Source organism: Protobothrops mucrosquamatus, unplaced genomic scaffold (assembly GCF_001527695.2).
Source record: "Protobothrops mucrosquamatus isolate PMUCROS unplaced genomic scaffold, P.Mucros_1.0 scaffold_61, whole genome shotgun sequence".
Classification (NCBI taxonomy): Eukaryota; Metazoa; Chordata; class Lepidosauria; order Squamata; family Viperidae; genus Protobothrops; species Protobothrops mucrosquamatus.
In genome coordinates, this window is record NW_015386137.1 from 384552 (window position 1) to 406294 (window position 21743).

A 21743-nucleotide genomic window follows, 5' to 3' on the forward strand; every position below is an offset into this window, starting at 1 on the left:
GGAGGAGGAGAGGGAAGAGGAGGAGAGGGAGGAGCAGGAAGAAGAAGAGGGGGAAGGAGGAGAAGAAAAAGGAAGAGGAAGAGGGAGGAGGAGAGGGGAGGAAGAGTAGAGAGGGAAGGAGGAGGAGGAAGAGAGGGAGAGGACGGAGGAGGAGGAAGAAGAGTACGAAGGAGGAAGAGGGGGGAAGAAGAGTGGGAGGAGGAGGGGGTGGCTGGCCTAGTCCCCCAAATACAAGTTGTCAGTGAGCTGGAGGTTGATGTTCAATTGATCAGGCGCAGGAGGGTGGGGGCGACCGCTCGGCTAAGCTATTTTTAATTTCCTGAAGGCTTTTGTGAGTTAAACCCTTAAATAATGCAGACAAGACAAAAACAGTGCAGCCATGGGGGGGTGGAAAGGCTCCCACTATGGCCAGTTCCCAACCAGTCAGGCAATCAACTTGGAGGCTTTGTGACAACTCAGGGTGGTCTCATCTACGGATAGCTTCTGGGAATTCCCCCCCCCCCTACATTTCTGTATCCCTTTAATTCTTGCAAGACTTTTATATCACCATTTTAATACGCTCTTAATCGTGCATTATTGATGTCAACAATCAACCTTTATCGGCTTCCTATATCAAGACTAGTGCCTGTCAGATTAAAATAACCTGCATGACATAAAAGAGAAAAAAATAGCTTGCGATTACATTTCTTTCCATTCATAGAATCCTGAAGGTGACTAACACAAAAAGCTGAGAACCTTCACCTGGGCTGGCCGTTCCATTGCTTTCCTTCCCTTGGGTCTGTTAACTTATTTTGGGATATATTCATATCTAAAGAGCATTCCTTCTGATAAACTTCTTGGGGGGGGGGAAGTGTATGATAGAAGAATGGGGGAAAAGACCCTTCTGTAAAATTCACCTTGTTTATTTGAAGCAAATACATGCAACATGGCTTTACATTTTGACAAATCAAAAGAATGCCAACAGAAGAGAATCTTTGTAGCCCAGGGTTGAACTGTGGGGATCCTTGGTGCTCTCTGACCTTGATTGTTTTCCCCGCAAACGTTTCACTACCAAACTAAGTAACATCCTCAGTGTGCTAGTTGGGTAGTGAAAGATCTGCAAGGAAACAACCAAGCTCAGAGAATACCAAGGACCCCACAGTCTTCCTCTCCCTTCTAGCACTGATGCGGTTACCAAGTTTGGTGATGAAATGTTTGCCAGAAAGCCACCAAGCTCAGAGAGCACCAAGCACCCCACAATCAAAAACATGAAATACAAATTAACATTGATGAAAAGTTAAAACTTGGGCAGTAGAGGTGCATCGCTGAGGATTTTCTGAGCCCAAAACAAACGCATGATTTCTGGGGGAGCTCCAACCGTCTTTAAAGGACGGTTCATCTTTGGCCTGGCAGAGTGAAGTCAAAAGCCATACGGAGCTTTGACAGTTTACACCAGTGTGTCTCGTGAGCAAAAAGCAACACAGGTACTGTGTTTCCCCGAAAGTAAGGCCTACACCAGGGGTAGGCAACCTTGGCTCTTTTATGACTTGTGGACTTCAACTCCCAGAATTCCTGAGCCAGAATGGCTCAGCTTGGAAACCTCTCCCTTTCCCCTCAGCGTGGCTGGCTCAGGAATTCTGGGAGTTGAAGTCCACAAGTCATAAAAGAGCCAAAGTTGCCTATCCCTGGCCTACACTAACAATAAGCCCTAGCTTCTTCTTTTGAGGCCTCTTCTGTAGCCAGACCTGCCTTTCTCAGTCACAGGGCTTTCCGGAAGGCCTGTGCAGCCAAGAACTGAGCTATGGATTCAATCCGTAGCTCAGTTCTGTAAGACCTCAGCAGCCGGTACTCGGCTGCTTAGGCCTTCTGAAAAGGCCTGCCTGCAAAATGCAGGCCTGAATACAGCTGCAGAACTTCGGCCCCTGAAGAAGTGGACTGGCTGGGTGGGGCTTTCAGTGCCGGAGGTGAGGTAAGGCCTATCCCGAAACTTAGACCTGGTGCCTCTTTTGGAGGCAAAAAGAAAAAGAAAAGATCCGGTCTTATTTTTGGGGAATCACGGTAGTCCTTGACTTGCAACATTTCGTTTAGCAACCGTTCAAAGTTACAACGGCACTGAAAAAAGTGACATGGCCATTTTTCACACTTAACAACCATTACAGCATCCCCAGAGTCACGTGATCACAATTCAGGTGCTTGGCCACTGGCATGTACTTATGACGGTTGCCGCATTCGGGAGTCACGTGATCCTACTTTTGCGACCTTCTGACAAGCAAAGTCAACGGGGAAGTCAGATTCACTTAAAGACCATGTGACTAACTCGAGAACTGCAAGTGATCTGCTGAAGAACTATAGCAAGAAAGGTCGTAAAACGGGACAAAATTCACTTAGCCACTGCCTTTGCTTAGTGATGGAAATTTTGGGCTCAGTTCTGGTCGTAAGTCGAGGGCCACCTGTACTGTCTGTCTTTCAGTTTTCCTTCATTATCCAAAATATCTTTATAAGTCACAACTTTATCGTAGTTAATTAAATTTGGGTAAGCAAAAGCTTCCATTGTTGAAAGCCATTCGGGTATCTTAATGTAATTTTTTTTCTTTTATTCTTTCCCATTCTGAAAGAGGTGCATTTCTTATAAAATGGTTTTCAAAGTATCTGTGTATTTTATTCTTTCCATACCACAGAAAGGCATGCCAACCGATTTGCAGGTCATGCCCCTCTAGGTACAGTAGTCTTTTATCTCTAAGCATTATCCATACTTTAAACCATGTTAGAATAGTTGCTTGGTAGTATAACCTCCAGTCCGGGCAGTCCAAATCCTCCACTGTCTTTTGCTTCTTGTAGCATTTTCACTTTGATTCTAGCTTTTTTTCCCTTGCTAGATAAATTTCAATATTATTGTATTCAGTTCATCAAAAAAGGCTTTTCCCAGCCTTACAGGGCTTGTTTGGAATAAAAAGAGTATTTTTGGTAGGATATTCATTTTCATTGTTGCTATTCTCCCAACATTGAAAATTGGAGGTTCTTCCACTTTTCCAAAATCCAATTTTATTTGTTTTAGCAGTCTGTACTGAGGCGTGTGGGCGCACACACAGACACTCAGAGGTTAGTGGGATCTGATCAGTCAAGAAAGGGCTTTTGATCCCAGTGGATCAACGGATGACACTAAATCCAGGGCATAGTGCTGTAAGGAAGGGGCTTCACGTTGGGGGTGGCTGATAGATTATTATCAAATCTCCTCCTCCATCCACTCCTCCCCATTTTTTAGCTATTGTATTTTGTACATTTATATTTTTGTAGTATTTTATTTACATAGCTTTAGCTTTTTTTAATATTGTAAGCTGGCCAGAGTCACCCTATGATCAGATGGGTAGTTAATAAATTTATTTATTTAATTAATTAATACTCCATGCTAGGAATCATGAAGAAGGGATCAAAGCAGCATAATAAATGCCCTTATACCAGTGTAGGGAGAGACCGTGCTTGGAGTTTAATGCAATTCCGGTGCCTGCACCTTGGGAATCATAGAATCACAGAGCTGGGAGGGACCTTGGAGGTCTTCTAGTCCAACCCCTACCCTGGACAGGAGATCTTATACCAGTGATGGCGAACCTTTTAGAGACCGAGTACCCAAACTGCAACCCAAAACCCATTTATGCATCCTCGGGTGCCGGGTGGCTGTGGCCCATTGGCTGGGTGTGGCCAATTGGGGTGTGTGGCCCATTGGGTGGGCGTGGCTGCGGTGGTAACGGCAGACTGGGTGGGAGTAAACAGTTCAATCAATCAATTCCAACTTTGCAAGATCTTTTTTTCCCCGCGAGAAGTTGAAATTGACTGATTGAACCTTTTTTTTTTTTTGCACACGGTGGCGGAGGCCTAAAGCGAAAAAGTTTTATAAAACCCAGCTGAAGGCATAGGACTGGGGCGACAGCGCGCGTGCCCACAGAGAGGGCTTTGAGTGCCGCCTCTGGCACCCGTGCCATAGATTCACCACCACTGTCTTATACCATCCTGTGCAAATGATTTCCAATCTTTTCTTGGAAAACCTGTTGATTTGGGATGCTGCAAGATTGGAGAACAGTGCAAAAAGGACCACCAAAAAGATTAGACAGCTGGAGCAGATTTCCCTGCAGTTGGGGGCTTTTAAATGGGGAACCAAGAAGAATTCGCAGAATAACCGAACAGAATAACAGAGTTGGAAGGGATCTTGGAGGTCTTCTAGTCCAGCCCCCTGCTCAAGCAGGAGACCCTGTACCATTCCGAATGTCAGAATCCAATTGTACTTTTGTATTTGTTTTTATTAGGCTGTTAGCCGCCCTGAGTCCGCAAGGAGAAGGGCGGGGTAAAAATATAATAAATAAATAAATAAATAAAATAAATAATAAATTATATTTCATCTCTATCAACTATGGAAACCCCCATTTCTGCCTTCTCTGGATTCTGTCATAAGATGAAGGGAAGGGGGTGAACAAAGGGGCTTTATGGCCCTCACTTCCTTCAGTATACTTCCAAGGGACTGGATGTGGATATCACCAAAAGGACTAACAATAACAATGGGGCCATTACCTTTCATGTAATCCTTTCTGAAGTCTCTCCTCCTGGCAGTGAGGAAAAGGGGGTGGGAATGTAATGCCTGGGACTGTCGCTGGAAGAAGGGGGTGATGGGGTGGGGCTACTGGGGGATCCCTTAAAACCTTGAATGGGAGAGCTTGGACCCCAAGTCCTGTCTAGAATGCCTGCAACCTGTTTTCTCTTAATAAAGATGCCTGTTGGAAGAAATATTCCAAGAGTTCTGTCTTCTTAAGATGCAAAGCGGGGTGGGTCCTTACACCGAACAAATGGTTCTCCAATCTCTTCTTAAAAACCATCAGTGATGGAGCAACCCACAGCTTCTGAAGGCAAGTCGTTCCACTGGTTCTGACTGCCGGGAAATTTTTCTCCATAGTTTTACCGGTAGATTGTTTCTCTCTTTGATTAGTTTCCATCCCTTGCTTCTTGTTCTGCCCTCAGGCGCTTTGGAGAAGAGTTTGAGCCCCTGTTCTTTGCCAGGGTATAAAAAAAGAGAGCAGATAAAAGAGGTAGTTAAAACCATGCCTGGCCTTAATGTGGATGGAGGGTAAGGGTTTGTTTTTGTTTTTCCTTCTTCACAGTGTTAGAACTCAAGGTCACCCATTGAAACCGAATGCAGAGAAGGCCGTGCTTTTGCCCCTGGCACATGAGGAAGCGATGGAATGAGCTGCCAGCACTTGTGAGAATGGCACCCAGTTTGGATAGTTTGAAAGCAGGGCTGGACAGATTCATGGAGGATCAGACTATCACCAGTGGCTAGGAACACAGGTGGTTGTTTACTGTCTCCTGAACTACTTTTAGCTTTAAATATTGCAGGGCTGTGGAATCGGTAGATAAATGTTCCGACTCCGACTCCTCAGTTTTTTGTACTTCCGACTCCGACTCCAGGTACCCAAAATTTCCTCCGACTCCTCGACTCCGACTCCGACTCCACAGCCCTGAAATATTGATTGCTGGTGTGTGTGTGTGTGTGTGTGTGTGTGTGTGTGTGTGTGTGTGAGAGAGAGAGAGAGAGAGAGAGAGAGATACAGTAGATGATAGATAGATAGATAGATAGATAGATAGATAGATAGATAGATAGATAGATAGATAGATAGATAGATAGAGGGAGTTAGATCTGGCTTTCCAATCCAGACCTGAACACTTTTCCAAAGGTATCCAGTTGGCATCAGTGTGGCACCGGATTCTGGACTGAGTAGGTCTGCAAGCTTCTTGTAAGTTTAGCACTTCTCCTCTTCCACTGCAAGCCAGCAGACGCATGGCATAAACAGGGCAGTGGGGCAGACTTCATACAAGCCACAAGGCTGGCAGAAGCACCTGGTTGTTTTAGGTTTTGACGGGGTTGTGGCTGGCTAAATTTGAGCGGCCTCTCTCCTAAAAATAGTGCCTGCATTTGCAAGCGTCCTCTGGCTTGTTCCTACCTCTCAAATAGGGTTGTTTTTTTAAAAAAACTGGGTTAAGAGCAGAAGGTGTGTTTCTTCTTCAGTTCCATCTGAGGCTCCAGGTGTGAGAAGAGGGCAAGTTCCAGGTGGTCCCCTTCCTCACTTCCCTGTGCTCTTTTTCTTTTTTTTTTACAAAATTTTATTTATAACTAGCTGTACCCGGCCACGCGTTGCTGTGGCTCAGTCTGGTAAAAGTGTGTGTTGCTTTTACATCCAACAGATGGCGCTGTTTTAAAAAAAAGCACGTTTTTACCTGTCACATGTGTGACATCTATATAATATAGGTATATAAAAACATGCACGTATTCGAATGCAACGTTGTGTCAAAATTTCAAAGCAATCGGTGAAGAACTTTCGGAGATTTAAGATTTTGAATAAACGAACATTTACATTTTTATTTATATAGATACAGTTAAAAGAAACATTGGATATAACGCGACATTCCAGTATATACATTCTTATCAAATTATTCCACATTTTACAATCGATTCTTCATCTCTAAATATACATCTAAATTTTATATACAATACTTAATCTATTTCTCTATTTGCTAACCTAAAATTACATATATTTCTATCTTAACGCTAGTCTATAATCCCAACCGTCCTCCTCGAATCCCTCCAGCGGTAAAATTTATCCCAGGTTTCGAAATAAACTGATCTACATTTGTCTTTCAATACCATCGTGAGCCTGTCCATTTCCGCACATGATAATATTTTATATAGTGTCTCTTCCTCGGTGGGAATTTCTTTGCTCTTCCATTTTTTGCGCGAACGCTATCCTAACTGCAGTCAAGATATGTCACAGCAAATAGAGTGTTCCCTTATTGTATTTCTCTGTAGTTATTCCCAACAGGAAAAGTTCAGGTTTTAACTCTTTTAAGTCCAACATTAATATATCTTTCAGCCATCTTCGTATCCTATTCCAATACTCTCAACAAGCCTTTGAGCATTCCCACCACATATGATAATATGATCCTATTGCTGTTTTACATTTTTCCAGCATAAAGGGGAGATGTTTGGACCCATTTTGGCTAACCTTGCGGGTGGGAAGTGCCATCTATAAAACATCTTATAGAGATCAAACTCGGGCCGCTTTAAGACTTGTGGACTTCAGCTCCCAAATTGTCATGGCTTGGAGCATGATCAAGGCAGAAGGGAGGGGGGGGAGCTCCCTGGGAGGAGGGGAGGGAGGGCTGAGGCTGCCAAGATGGATGGGGCCATCCCCTCCTCCCTTCTGCCTTGATGATGCTCCAAGCCGTGAAAATCTGACAGGCCTCCACGCTGAGCATGGATTGAAGCCCATCTTCTGAAGACTGCCGTGCGTTGGATCAGCTCCGGGCGGGTGGGTCGGGCAGGTGGGTCGTCCATCAAAGCAGCCCCCCCCCAACCGCTCCCCCCCCCCCGTCTACTTAGCACTTTCAGCCAGGCTAGGGCGGCTTGCCTCTTGCTAACCACCCCCTCCCCTCCCCTCCCCTCTCCAAGCGCTGCGGGCCAACTGGCAACCGGTTTTAACAAAGCCAAGCCTGCAAGGAGAAAGCTTCAGAACAGGCAGGTTCTCCGTTGCCAAGAGAGAGAGAAACAGGCTCGGCTTCCTCACGTCTCGCCCGTGATGAAAACGAGTCCATGCCAGGTGACTCCGCCAGTCGGTGGCTTTGAAGGCTCGCAGCCAGGTCCCTTTGAAAGTGCCACGGTGGTGAGGGGCACTGGACTTCTTGGCACCGAATTGAATTGACATATAATAATAATAATAATAATAATAATAATAATAATAATAATAATAATAATAATAATAATAATAATAATAATAGTAAAGTTGGAAGGGACCTTGGAGGTCAACAAGTCCAACCCCCTGCTCAGGAAGGTAACCCTATACCAGTGGGGCACTGGACTTCTTGGCACCGAATTGAATTGACATAATAATAATAATAATAATAACAACAACAACGACGACGACGATGATGATGATGATGTTGAAAGGGACCTTGGAGGTCATCAAGTCCAACCCCCTGCTCAGGCAGGGAGCCCTATACCAGTGATGGCGAACCTTTTAGAGACCGAGTGCCCAAACTGCAACCCATAACCCACTTATACATTGTCGGGTGTCGGGTGGGCGTGGCCCATTGGGTGGGCGTGGCTGCGGTGGTAACGGCAGACTGGGTCGAACTAAAAAGTTCAATCAATCGATTCCAACTTTGCAAGATCTTTTTTTTCCCGCTAGAAGTTGAAATTGACTAATTGATTGAACCTTTTTTTTGTACACGGCGGCGAAGGCCTAAAGCGAAAAAGTTTTATAAAACCCAGCTGAAGGCCTAGGACTGGGGCGACGGCACGCGTGCCCACAGAGAGGGCTCTGATTGCCGCCTCTGGCACCTGTGCCATAGGTTCACCATCAGTGCCCTATACCGTTTCGGACAAATGGCTGTCCAGTCTCTTCTTAAAAACTTCCAGTGTTGGAGCATTCACCGCTTCTGGAGGCAGGTTGTTCCACTGGTTAATTGTTCTCACTGTCAGGAAGTTTCTCCTTAGTTCTAGGTTGCTTCTCTCCTTGATCAGTTTCCATCTGTTGCTTCTTGTCCTGCCTTCAGGCGCTTTGGAGAATAGCTTGACTCCCTCTTTTCTTTGGAGCAACCCCTGAGATATTGGAACACTGCTATCATGTCCCCCCTCGTCCTTCTCTTCATTAGACTAGACATACCCAATTCCAGCAACCGTTTCTTATATGCTTTAGCCTCCAGTCCCCTGATCATCTTTGTTGCTCTTCTCTGTACTCTTCTAGGGTCTCAACATCTTTTTTACATTGTGGTGATCAAAACTGGATGCAGTATTCCAAGTGTGGCCTTACCAAGGCCTTGTAAAGTGGTATTAATACTTCACGTGATCTTGATTCTTTTCCCCTTTCTGCCATGTATTCAAAATGGACAGGGATATATGCATGTATGTATGATGCACGTATATAGCACTAACCTCACAATTGATACAAAAGCTAAGTGTGACACAAAGAGCCATGCAATGCTCAGCATCACAAGATAAGATAGAAAGGCCCGCACGTGGATTAGAGAACAAATGATGCCATCAAGACAGTCAAAAGAACTGAAATGGAAACGGGCTGGTCATATAGCAAGAAGAACCAAGGGCAGGTGGACCAAGGCAGTCCTAGAACGGATCCCACTCGATCGAAATTGTCCACGAAAGAGACTTGAAGCAAGACGGGTCAACAACATCAACAAGTATGGCTGGCCCAATTGGCAAAAGAATTGGATTGGAAACAGGTAGAAGGGGCCTTCATCCTATGGTCGTGGATGGACAAGGGCTAAAATTGATGATGATGATGACACACTTTTGAGAGTGGGCATCAGAATTTCATTTTTAATGTGTGCCGTGCGTTCACATTAAAAAACGACAATACAAGGTTATCTTATCTTGCAGAACGGTTGCAGGAATTGGGAATGGCCAGTCTAGAGAAAAGAAGGACTAGGGCTGGCGTGATGGCAGCATTCCGGTATTTGAGGGGCTGCCACAAAGAAGAGGGGGGTCAGATTATTTTCCAAAGCACCAGAAGGCAAGACAAGAAAAAAAAATGGATGGAAACTAATCAAAGAGAGAACCAACCTAGAATTAAGGAGAAATTCCTGACAGTGGGAACAATTAATCAGTGGAACAGCTTGCCACCAGAAGTTATAGGTGCTCCATCACTGGACGTTTTTAAGAAGAGATTGGATAGCCTCTTGTTTGAAATGTTATAGGGTTTCCTGCTTGAGCAGAGGGTTGGATTAGAAGACCTTATTCTATTCTGGATTGATTGATTGATTGATTGATTGATTGATTGATTGAATGAATGAATGAATGAATGAATGAATTGAATACTTTATTTGACTGATTAGACTCACAAGGAATTTGCCTCCGGTGCAGAAGCTCTTAGTATACATGCAAAGCAACAGAATAATGTTGTTCTTCTTCATCATCATCATAATATCAATAAGAGGTGGCAGTAAAGAAGATAATAACAATAATAGTAATACTACAGCCATACTACAGGGGTAAATATACTTACACGTAAGACAGCATTGCGAGAATTAGGTGTTTAGCAGAGTGATGGCACGGGAGGGGGGACTGTCCCTGTGTCTAGTTGTTTTGGCATGCAGTGCCCTGTAGCAGCATCCCGAGGGGGAGGTTGAAACGGTTCATGTCCAGGATGTGAGGGGTCTGCAGATACAGGCAGTCCTTGACTTACGACTGCAATCGAGCCCAACATTTCTGCCGCTAAGTGAGACATTTGGTTAAGTGAGCTTTGCCCCCCCGTTTTATGACTTTTCTTGCCACAGCTGTTGAATGAATCACTGTAATTTTTAAATTAATAACACGGTTCTTAAGTGCAACTGGCTTCCCCCTTTGACTTTGCTTGTCAGAAGGTCGCAGAAAGGGGATCACGTGACCCCGGGACACACTGCGACCGTCCATAAACGTGAGTCGGTTGCCAAATCATCTGAATGTTGATCCCGTGACCATGGGGGATGCTGCAACAGTTGTGTGAAAAATGGTCATAAGTCACTTGTTTCAGTGCCGCTGTAACTGAACGGTCACTAAATGAACTGTTGTAAGTCGAGGACCACCTGTATCTCAGCCCTCCTTTGGACCAGGGTTATCTGCAGGTTTTCTGTGGAAGGCAGGCTGGTTGCAATTGTTCTTTCTGCAGTCCTAACTTCCCAGTCTGATTCCAGCTTCTGATTGGATTATTCATTGCTGATTTATGGTTGGAAAAAGATTTTTTGCATTTCTACCCCAAGGAGTCAATTCAGGGCGTTTGGTTTGTTTCAAGAAGGGTGATCCCAGCTTTGATTGATATATATATATTAGCAGCAGAAGGTTATCTGAGGTGACCCAGAAGACCTGTCTCCTCCAGGTTGAATGCTGGTCTGTCAGTTTCTTCCCTGACGCTGCTGCAGTTGTCATGGCAGCAAGCCACAGATGCTTTATGAGTTTGCCTCCGCTGTTTGTGAAGCTGCGCCGAGTGGCGGTGCTGTGTGCTCCATCGTTTCACAGTCTGCCGTTGTTCAGTTAGCACACCAGAGCAGGCAAAGAGCTAGCAAAGGCAGCTGCCTTAATGTTCTAACCAAGTTACTTTTGTAGAAAGGCGTCCTTGCCTGGCTTAGTGTGTGGTTAAAAACCGTTGCCTTTGTTCGATCACCAGTTTAAGCATTTTAATAATAATAATAAAGTTGGAAGGGACCTTGGAGGCCATCCAGTCCAACCCCCTGCTCAGGCAGGAAACCCTATACCATTTCAGACAAATGGCTGTCCAGTCTCTTCTTAAAAACTTCCAGTGTTGGAGCATTCACCGCTTCTGGAGGCAGGTTGTTCCACTGGTTAATTGTTCTAACTGTCAGGAAATTTCTCCATAATTCCAGGTTGCTTCTCTCCTTGATTAGTTTCCGTCCGTTGCTTCTTGTCCTGCCTTCAGGCGCTCTTGTGTTAACAGTGGACAGATATTCTTCTCACTTTATAGATGGTCCTTGACTTTCGGTGATTCATTTAGTGACATGTATTTATGACGGTCGCAGCGTCCCGGGCTCACGTGATCCCCTTTTGCGACCTTCTGACAAGCAAAGTCAACAGGGAAGCCAGGTTCACTTAACAACCGTGTTACTCGTTTAACAACAGCAACGATTCACTTAACAAAAGTGAATTGTCGTCTTCTTCTTCTTCTTCTTCTTCTTCTTCTTCTTCTTCTTCTTCTTCTTATTATTATTATTATTATTATTATTATTATTATTATTTTGTAATACCTTGTGTAGTATCTCCCAAATTGCTTTAAAAAAAAAACCCTGCATTTTTATGGCAGCTGCACTCCAATGTGATTGTGGTCTTGTCCATCATAATCCAGATGTCCTTTTCTGCTATATCCCAGTGGATATGTAAAATTATGTTGATTTTTTTTCTCTCTCTTCATCCCAGGGTGTCTTGTTGTGTCTTTGCACAATTCTCTCCTTCCTTTGTGCATGCGGTCTTGACTTCACCATCACTTGTTCAGGAACGGTTCAAAGCAGGAGTAGGCAACCTTGGCTCTTTTATGACTCGTGGACTTCAACTCCCAGAATTCCTGAGCCAGCCATGCTGAGGGGAAAGGGAGAGGTTTCCAAGCTGAGCCATGCTGGCTCAGGAATTCTGGGAGTTGAAGTCCACGAGTCATAAAAGAGCCAAGGTTGCCTACCCCTGGTTCAAAGTTGTGTGGCAAGAAAGGTCATAAAATGGGGAAAAACTCACTTAACGACCGCCATGCTTAGCAATGGGGGCTCAATTATGGTTGTAAGTTGAGGACCTCCATAGTTTTCTCTGTCTCTCTGTCTCTCTCTCTCATTTTTTTTGTCTTGCTTAGCAGTAAGGGATCAATTTTGGTCGTAAGTTCAGGACCACCATAGTTCTCTGTCTCTCTCTCTGTCTCTCTCTCTGTCTCTCTCTGTCTCTGTCTCTGTCTCTCTCTCTCTGTCTCTCTCTCTCTCTCTCTCTCTCTGTCTCTCTCCCTCTCCCTCTCCCTCTCCTTCTGTCTTTGTCTCTCCCCCCCTCCTCTCTCATTTTTTTTGTCTTGCTTAGCAATAGGGGATCAATTTTGGTAGTAAGTTCAGGACTACCTGTAGTTCTCTCTCTCTCTCTCTCTCTCTCTCTCTCNTCCTTCTGTCTTTCTCTCTCCCCCCCCCTCCTCTCTCATTTTTTTTGTCTTGCTTAGCAATAGGGGATCAATTTTGGCCGTAAGTTCAGGACTGCCTGTAGTTCTCTTTCGCTCTCTCCCCCTATCCCCCCCCCTCTCTCTCATCTGAGTAAATTTGGCACCGCACTCCGAAGAGGAGTGGATCTCTGAAGTGCTTTGAAACGGGCCCTCCCTTCCCTCCAGCCGTGGGACGGCTCAAGGAAGCAGCTGGATTGTGAGCCACTAAGGAGCCCAGCGGGCTTCCTCCCTTGCTCTTCAGAAACCGTCCAAATAGGGCAGTCGGGTTTCTTCTGGAAGGGAATTAACTGGGCGGAGAATGCGTCTTGAAGGCCTGTTCGTGCCTTGTGTTTGTGTTCCTAGCGAACTCAGCTAACACTCCCGACAAATTTGGCAGGGGCTCTGCTTTTACGAGACATTCCTAGTGCAAGGCTCCGATAGCCCCTCCGGACTCTGGCCAGCCTGAGGAAGCCAACCCTTCCACCCAGCCCTGGAGCTGCAGGCCAGGGGCGTTTCAAGCTTTAAAGCAGGGCTGTCCAACCTTTAAGAGGTGTGGACTTCAACTCCCAGAATCCCCCAGCCAGCCGTGGAATCCAAACCAATGCGAGCCTTCCTCTAAATCCGGGGTCTCCAACCTTGGCCCCTTTCAGACTTCTGGACTTCGACTCCCAGAATTCCTCAGCGTAGCACAGCGTTTGTTTTGGTTCCATAGCTGGCTGGGGAATTCTGGGAATTGAAGTCCATGCGTCTTAAAGGGGCCAAGGTTGGACATCCCTGCTTTAGAGGAAGGCTTGCCTTAATAATAATAATAATAATAATAATAACAACAACAACAACAACAACAACAACAACCCTATATCATTTCAGACAAATGGCTGTCCAGTCTCTTCTTAAAAACTTCCAGTGTTGGAGCATTCACTGCTTCTGGAGGCAGGTTGTTCCACTGGTTAATTGTTCTAACTGTCAGGAAGTTTCTCCTTAGTTCTAGGTTGCTTCTCTCCTTGATTAGTTTCCATCCGTTGCTTCTTGTCCTGCCTTCAGGCGCCTTGGAAAATAGCTTGACTCCCTCTTCTTTGGGGCAGCCCCTTAAGTACTGGAAGTCAGCTCTCATGTCACCCTAATCCTCTTCACTAGGTTAGACATACCCAGTTCCCTTAACTGTAAATATAAGAAAGATGTCTGTTGATATCTTCGCAATTGCTGGCATTTGTGGTGGGTGCTGATTATTTTGACAATTTTCTTGTCTGGGTTTTGGTTTTAGGAGAGAATCTTAGGTATCTTTATGTATGATCTTTATGAGTTGATCCTGTTTGATTTCTCTGTGACTTTTGATACCATTTTCTTCCTTCCTTCCTTCCTTCCTTCCTTCCTTCCTTCCTTCCTTCCTTCCTTCCTTCCTTCCTTTTTTCTTCTTCCTTTGTTTTTTTCTTTCTCCTTCCTTTTTTAATAATAACAATAATAATAATAATAACAATAATAACAATAATAATAATAATAATAATGTTGGAAGGGACCTTGGAGGTCATCTAGTCCAACCCCCTGCTCAGGCAGAAAACCCTTCCTTCCTTCCTTCCTTCCTTCCTTCCTTCCTTCCTTCCTCTTTCTTTTCTTTTCTTTTCTTTTAAGATTTATATGGCTATCCATCTCACAAAAAAACCAAGTATAAAACAATCACAAAACAGTGAAAACAGTAAAATGCTATTCTCCTGAACAGTTCCTATGAGTTGGAGACGCTGTTGTAGAGAGACCACTTTTTTTTTAATGGGATGGTCTCGTAAATTTGTATTGGTGACTGTTAATCTGTCTTATAGCAGGAACACACTTTATCTCTGATGCTATTTAACAACTATACAAAGCCAGTGGTGGCTGTTGTCAAGATTTTTAACTCTGTTTGCCTCCGATATGCTGCAGACACTCCGTTTTCAATTGGTGCTGGAAGTAATGAGAAATAGTGATGTTGCAGGAGTCAGTGTGGCTGGCTGGGGAATTCTGGGAGATTTCACGCCATACAGAGAAACTCCCACTTCTCCTTAATGTCTGAATCGGAGAACACTGTACATACTCTGAAGGTACAGTGACCACAGGGATGCTGCAAAGATCATAAGTGTACAAACGGTCCTAAGTTGATTTTTTTTCAGTGCCGTTGTAATTGGTCACTAAGCGAAAAGTTGTAAGTTGAGGATTAACCTGTAACCTCAAGTCAATCTCTCCGATCACCAGTGGTCCCTCTTAAGCATGCCAGGAGTTGCAGAGGACCCTCCAGTGGTTAATTATGAAGACACTTCAATTCAATTAAGAACAGAGCTGGAAGGGACCTTGGAGGTCTTCTAGTCCAGCTCCCTGCTCAAGCAGGAGGTCTTTTTTAATTTATTTATAAAGTTGGAAAGGGACCTTGGAGGTCATCAAGTCCAGCCCCCTGCTCAGGCAGGTAACCCTATACCATTTCGGACAAATGGCTGTCCAGTCTCTTCTTAAAAATGTCCAGTGTTGGAGGTGGTCTATGTGGCCACCTGCTCTTTGGGGCGCTCTCACCCTACTGAAATGTAATTTGTGGGTCCCTGATAAAGACCCCCCTTCCATCTAAGCTTTGTAATAGTGAGTGAAATTGTATCTGAAGATGTGTAGAACAGTTATAACAATTAATCAGTGGAACACCTTGCCTCCTCCAGAAGTTGTGGGTGCTCCAACACTGGAGGATTTTAAGAAGAGATTGGACAGCCATTTGGCTGAAATGGTATAAGGGTTTCCTGCCTGAGCAAGGGGTTGGACTAGAAGACCTCCAAGGTCCCTTCCAACTCTGTTATGCTGTATAGAAATACAGTAAAAGGGCTCCGTGCGAGCGGATCGTAGTTCCTCTCTATGGTGCCAAACGTGAATTGGCTGAATATAGAAGATGCTGTTCTTTAAGGAGTGACTTGAGCTTGTTCTCAATAGGATTTTGACAAAAAATCTTCTCCAAAAGTAAAGGGTGGATTTGTTTTTGTTTTGATTTTTTTTAACCAGGAATGGATTCTGTCTATGCTCGTGGCCTTGTTTCATCAAGTCATTTAACTTTATGCTGGGGACATACTGTCTCTTGTTTAAATTAGTATACTTCTTATTCTATCCGTCAGCTACTTAATAGCTTTCTTACATTGATCAATAATTTTAGATGTCTTCTTTATTTTAACATTCCATCTTTTGGACCATCAATAATAACCTCGCGAATTTTCCCAGCTTTAATTTTGCGTTGATATTTAAATTAAACGTCATTTAACTGTATGCTGGGACTCTAGCAAAACCTGCTTCAGAACGTAATCTTAATTTTGCAGTGTCCCTCATATTCATTGTGCGGTGTCGGGCAACGTGTCTGAGGGGCAGCGTGGTGGCTTTCTCCCGACCAGTTAGAAAAGTTGGACCTTTTTCCTTTTGAAAAACTCGGTTTCGGTCTGTTGGATCCAATCCTTGTATCGACCCAAATACAGGTGGTCCTCGAATTACAACCGCAACTGAGCCCAAAATTTATGTTGCTAAGTGAAAAGTTTGTTAAGGGAAATTTTGCCGCATTTTACCAATTTAGTTGCCACAGATGTTCAGCACATCTGGCTTTCCCATGGACTTTGCTTGTCAAAAGTTCACAAGATGGGATCCTATAACCCCAGGACACTGCAGTCGTCATAAATATAAATCGTTCGCCAAGGGTCTGAATTTTGATCACGTGACCATCGGTCGTAAGTGTGAAAAACGGTCACAAGTGACTTTTCCCCCCAGTGCCGTTGTAGCTTTGAACCGTCACTAAATGAACTGGCTTGTGAGTCGAGGACCCCCTGTGTTTTTTAAGCGGGAAGAGGCTACCACCGTGCTTGAGAAAATTCCTGGTGCATTTCTTCCAACCTAAGCAGAAATAAAAAAAAGCGAAGCTTTGAGCGGTTGCCATGGAAGCAATTGAGGAATATCCGTTTCTCGTTAATGGGGAATTTCCCCCTAGTGAATAGAAGGAAAATCCCAAATGGATGGATTTTATCCCAGTTGAAACAGCAGAGGATCATTAGCTGTGAACTCAGGGGGGGAATTAGACATGTCACAGCTCTCTGGCAAATCCATTGAATGTAGTCTGGCTTAAATGTTGCAAATCCCATCATTTGGGATTTCAGCTAGAGCAGGGGGTCCCCAAACCCCGGTCCGTGGACTAGTACCGGTCCACAGCATGCCAGCAACCGGTCCGCACAAACAAGCAAAGCCCCATCCACAGGATGCAGTCAGCACACAAAACCGCACCCCCTCCGGTCCGCTGAAAAACCTCTCTCCACGGAACTGGTCCCTGGTGCCCAAAAGGTTGGGGACCTCTGAGCTAGAGAACAGCGACATACCGTGTTTCCCTGAAAATAAAACCATATTGTGAAGGTCGCAGATGATACAACAGTAGTGGGCCTTATTCAGGATGACAAGGTGGAAGCTTACCGCAAGGAGGTTGAAGGGGTTGGTGAACTGGTATAAGGAAAATAGCCTAGTTTTAAATACCAGAAAAACCAAAGAGATCATTGTCGATTTCAGAAAAGGCAGGCATAGCCACACTTCTCTGTGCATCAATGATTCACCTGCGGAGATGGTTACCAGTATCAAATTCCTGGGTGTGCAGCTAATGAGCAGGCTGGCTTGGTCGCTCAACAGCGAGAAACCGGTGAAGCGGGCACAGCAGGGCCTGTATTTTCTGCATCGCATGAGAAAAGCACATCTTCCTTCCCCTTTCCTGACCACTTTCTACAGGGGGACGATCGAGAGCATCCTGTCATACAGCATCACAGTCTGGTTTGGAAGCATCCCTGCTTCAGACAGGAAGGCGGTGCAGAGAGTGGTGAGGACGGCCGAAAAGATCATTGGCAGTTCCCTCCCTCCCATCCAGGACATGGCACAGAAGCGTTGCTTGAGCAGGGCCCGCAAGATTATCTGGGACACTACCCATCCTCTTCACGACCTGTTTTCCTTGTTACCTTCTGGGAGGAGGGGGCTTCGTGGTATCCGTAGCAGAACATCCAGATTCAGCCATAGTTTCATTCCATACAGCATCAACCTTGTGAACTCTCAAGCTTCCTCCTTCCGTTATATATTCAAGATGGACAGTATTTAATATTTGTTATGTATATGTACATATAATGTACATATAATGATGATGATGTTGATGTTGGAAGGGACCTTGGAGGTCATCAAGTCCAACCCCCTGCTCAGGCAGGTAACCCTATACCATTTCGGACAAATGGCTGTCCAGTCTCTTCTTAAAAACTTCCAGTGTTGGAGCATTCACCGCTTCTGGAGGCAGGTTGTTCCACCGGTTAATTGTTCTGTCAGGAAGTTTCTCCTTAGTTCCAGGTTGCTTCTCTCCTTGAGTAGTTTCCATCCGTTGCTTCTTGTCCTGTCTTCAGGCGCTTTGGAGAATAGCTTGACTCCTTCTTCTTTGGGGCAGCCCCTGAGATATTGGATCACTGCTACCATGTCCCCCCTCGTCCTTCTCTTCATTAAACTAGACATACCCAATTCCAGCAACCGTTCCTTATACGTTTTAACCTCCAGTCCCCTAATCATCTTTGTTGTACATAGTATGTTTAGGTATGTGTCATGTATGTGTTTCACTTTGAGAGCGGGCAACTAAATTTCATTCTTGATGTGTGCCGTTGTGCCCACAGTAAAAAAAAATGACAATAAAGATTATCATCTTATCTATATTAATTTTTGCTCCAAAAGATACATTAGGGCTTACTTTTGCAGTTAGGGCTTATTTTCAGGAAAATACGGTACTAAATGCATCCGGCTGGCTGACGATCTTAACCGGGGCTTATTTTTGGAGTGGGGCTTCCATTACGAGCATCCTGAAAAAAAATCATGCTAGGGTTTATTTTCCAGTTGGGTCTTATTTTTTGGGGGGGGGGAACATGGTAATATTTCCTTTTGAGGGAGAGCATCTTTCCCAGGTGGCCTCTCAACCACGTTTCTCGCAGACCCAGAACTCTGTCGGGGACGTTGCCCGGGGTTTCTGTGCCGTCCCTGTGAGGTCAGCATGTTGCTGAACTCGGTCCAGAGCCCCTAATGACCTCCCCCCATGATTAAAATCAAGATATTTACTACAGGTGGTCCTCAAATTACAACCGTTCATTTAGTGACTGAAGTTACCACGGCACTTGAAAAAGAGTGACTTACGACCGTTTTTCACACGACCGTCGCCACAAAATTCAGAGGCTTGGCAACCGACACATATTTATGCCAGTTACAGGGGTCCCAGGGTCAGGCGATCCCCTTTTTGCGACCTTCTGACAAGCAAAGTCAACACTTAACAACCGTTGCGACTAATTTAACAACTTGTAGCGGATTCGTTTTAACAGGCGCGTCGAGAAAAGTCGTAAAATGGGGCCACAACTCCCTTGCCAAATTTCTCACTCCGTGACATAAATTCCGGGCTCAATTGTGGTCGTAAGTCAAGGACTACCTTACCAACTTTGATAACTGCAGTCGTTTAGGGGAATGGAAAAACGTGTCTTCGGAATAAATACAGTATTTTAATGCGTGTTCCATTATGATCAACTCTGTTTCCCCATCTCACCAGATGTCCAATCTTCTGATCAAGTTCAGCTTAAAATATTTATACGCTACCCGTTCAGGCCTGAACTTCGTCAGATTTGTAATCCATTCTTTTCCACCCATATCTGTCTTGACCCCCAGGATGATCTACAACAGGGGTCCTCAATTTTGGCAACTTTAAGACTTGTGGACTTTGCTGGCTGAGGAATTCCGGGAGTTCAAGTCCCCAAGTCTTTAAAGTTGCCAAGGTTGAGGACCCCTGATCTACAAAGCTGGGAGTTGAGGTCCCCAAGTCTTAAAATCGCCAAGGTTGAGGACCCCTGATCTACAAAACTGGGAGTTGAGGTCCCCAAGTCTTAAAGTTGCCATGGTTGAAGACCCCAGATCTACAAAGTTGGGAGTTGAGGTCCCCAAGTCTTAAAGTCGCCAAGGTTGAAGATCCCAGATCTACAAAGTTGAGGTCCCCAAGTCTTAAAGTCGCCAAGGTTGAAGATCCCAGATCTACAAAGTTGAGGTCCCCAAGTCTTAAAGTTGCCATGGTTGAAGACCCCAGATCTACAAAGTTGGGAGTTGAGGTCCCCAAGTCTTAAAGTCGCCAAGGTTGAAGATCCCAGATCTACAAAGTTGAGGTCCCCAAGTCTTAAAGTCGCCACGGTTGAGGACCCCTGATCTACAAAACTGGGAATTGAGGTCACCAAGTCTTAAAGTCGCCAAGGTTGAGGACCCCAGATCTACAAAGTTGAGGTCCCCAAGTCTTAAAGTCGCTGAGGTTGAGGACCCAGATCTACAAAACTGGGAGTTGAGGTCCCCAAGTCTTAAAGTCGCCAAGGTTGAGGACCCAGATCTACAAATCTGGGAGTTGAAATCCCCAAGTCTTAAAGTCGCCATGGTTGAGGACCCCTGATCTACAAAGCTGGGAGTTGAAGTCCCCAAGTCTTTAAAGTCACCAAGGTTGAGGACCCCTGATCTATAAAACTGGGAGTTGAGGTCCCCAAGTCTTAAAGTCGCCATGGTTGAGGACCCAGATCTACAAAGCTGGGAGTTGAAGTCCCCAAGTCTTTAAAGTCACCAAGGTTGAGGACCCCTGATCTATAAAACTGGGAGTTGAGGTCCCCAAGTCTTAAAGTCGCCAAAGTTGAGGACCCGTGATCTACGAAGCTAAGAAGTGTTGTATTCTTTTCCCAAAAAGTATTTTTCTGCTGATTTTTAGGAGCCCATGAATGGTCGTTAAAATTCTCTGCTGAATCCTTAGGAGCTTTTCTTCGAAACCAACAGTTGCGTTTACGCAATGTAAGGGGGCTTCAGAGAGACCTCTGTGGCTTAGCTCTCGTGCGCATCCAGGCTGGTTGATTTACACGAGTCGGTGTATTGTGCAAACCGAGATAAAAGGTTGAATTCCCTTAGCAGGTCAAGTATATTGTGGAAACATAGCCTTGTGTTGGCTCAGAAGCCGGAAAAGGCAAACCCATTTGTTCAGTTGTAGAGGGGTGTTTAATAAATGGAGTCTTAGGTGTGCCTCCTCTGAGCTTGGTTGCTTTCTTGAAGACGTTTCACGACCCAACTAGGTAACAATATCAGGGCTAGAAGACAGTGTGGGGTTTCCTCTCTGTTTATATACTAGTGGCTTGCTCGTCACTGTTGGTGGGAGTGTTGCTTCCTTCTTGGTGGTGCCTTGATTGGGCTGTTGTTGACTGTTAGCTTGTTTGTCTGAGTTGGTAGCTGCTTGATTGGGATATTGTTTACTGCTTGATTGTTACCGTGGTATTAATCTTAGTGCTGATGTTACCTAAATAGGGCCATAAAACATCTGCAAGAAAACAGCCAAGCTTAGGAAGCACCAAGGACCCCACAATCCTTTTCCTCCTCCTCCTCCTCCTCCTCCTCCTCCTCCTCCTCCTCCCCACAAACCCCACTCCCTTCTACCTGTTATCTAGTTGGATAATGAAATGTCTACAAGAAAACCACCAGGACCACAAAGTCACAAGGATCCAATGTTCTCCTCCTCCTCTCCGCAAGCCCCATTCCCTTCCAGCATGGATGATGTTATCCAGTCAGGTCATGAAACGTCTGCAAGGAAACAATCAAGCTCAGAGAACACCAAGGACCCCACAGTCGTCGTCCTCCTCCTCCTCCTCCTCCTCCTCCTCCTCTTCCTCCTCCTCCTCCTCACCCTCACAAACTGCACTCCCTTCCAGCACTGATGATGTTACTTAGTTGGGTCATGAAATGTCTGCAAGAAAACAGCCTAGTTCAGAGAGCACCAGGGACCCCACAGTCCTCCTCCTCTTCCTCCTCCTCCTCCTCCCCACAAACCCCACTTCCTTCTAGCACTGATGATGTTACCTAGTTGGGTCATGAAACGTCTGCCAGAAAACAGCCTAGCTCAGAGAGCACCGACCCCACAGTCGTCGTCCTCCTCCTCCTCCTCTTCCCCCCCCCCCCCGCAAATTCCATTCCCTTCCAGCATGGATGATGTTATCCAGTCGGGTCATGAAATGTCTGCAAGAA

The 21743-nt window shown here is 45.2% G+C and overlaps 1 protein-coding gene across 1 annotated transcript in view; it reads left to right on the forward strand.

Annotated features, from left to right (window-relative positions):
* Positions 1-21743, forward strand: part of UBE2R2 (ubiquitin conjugating enzyme E2 R2) — a 52142-nt gene that overhangs the window by 21360 nt on the left and 9039 nt on the right. The window lies entirely within an intron of this gene.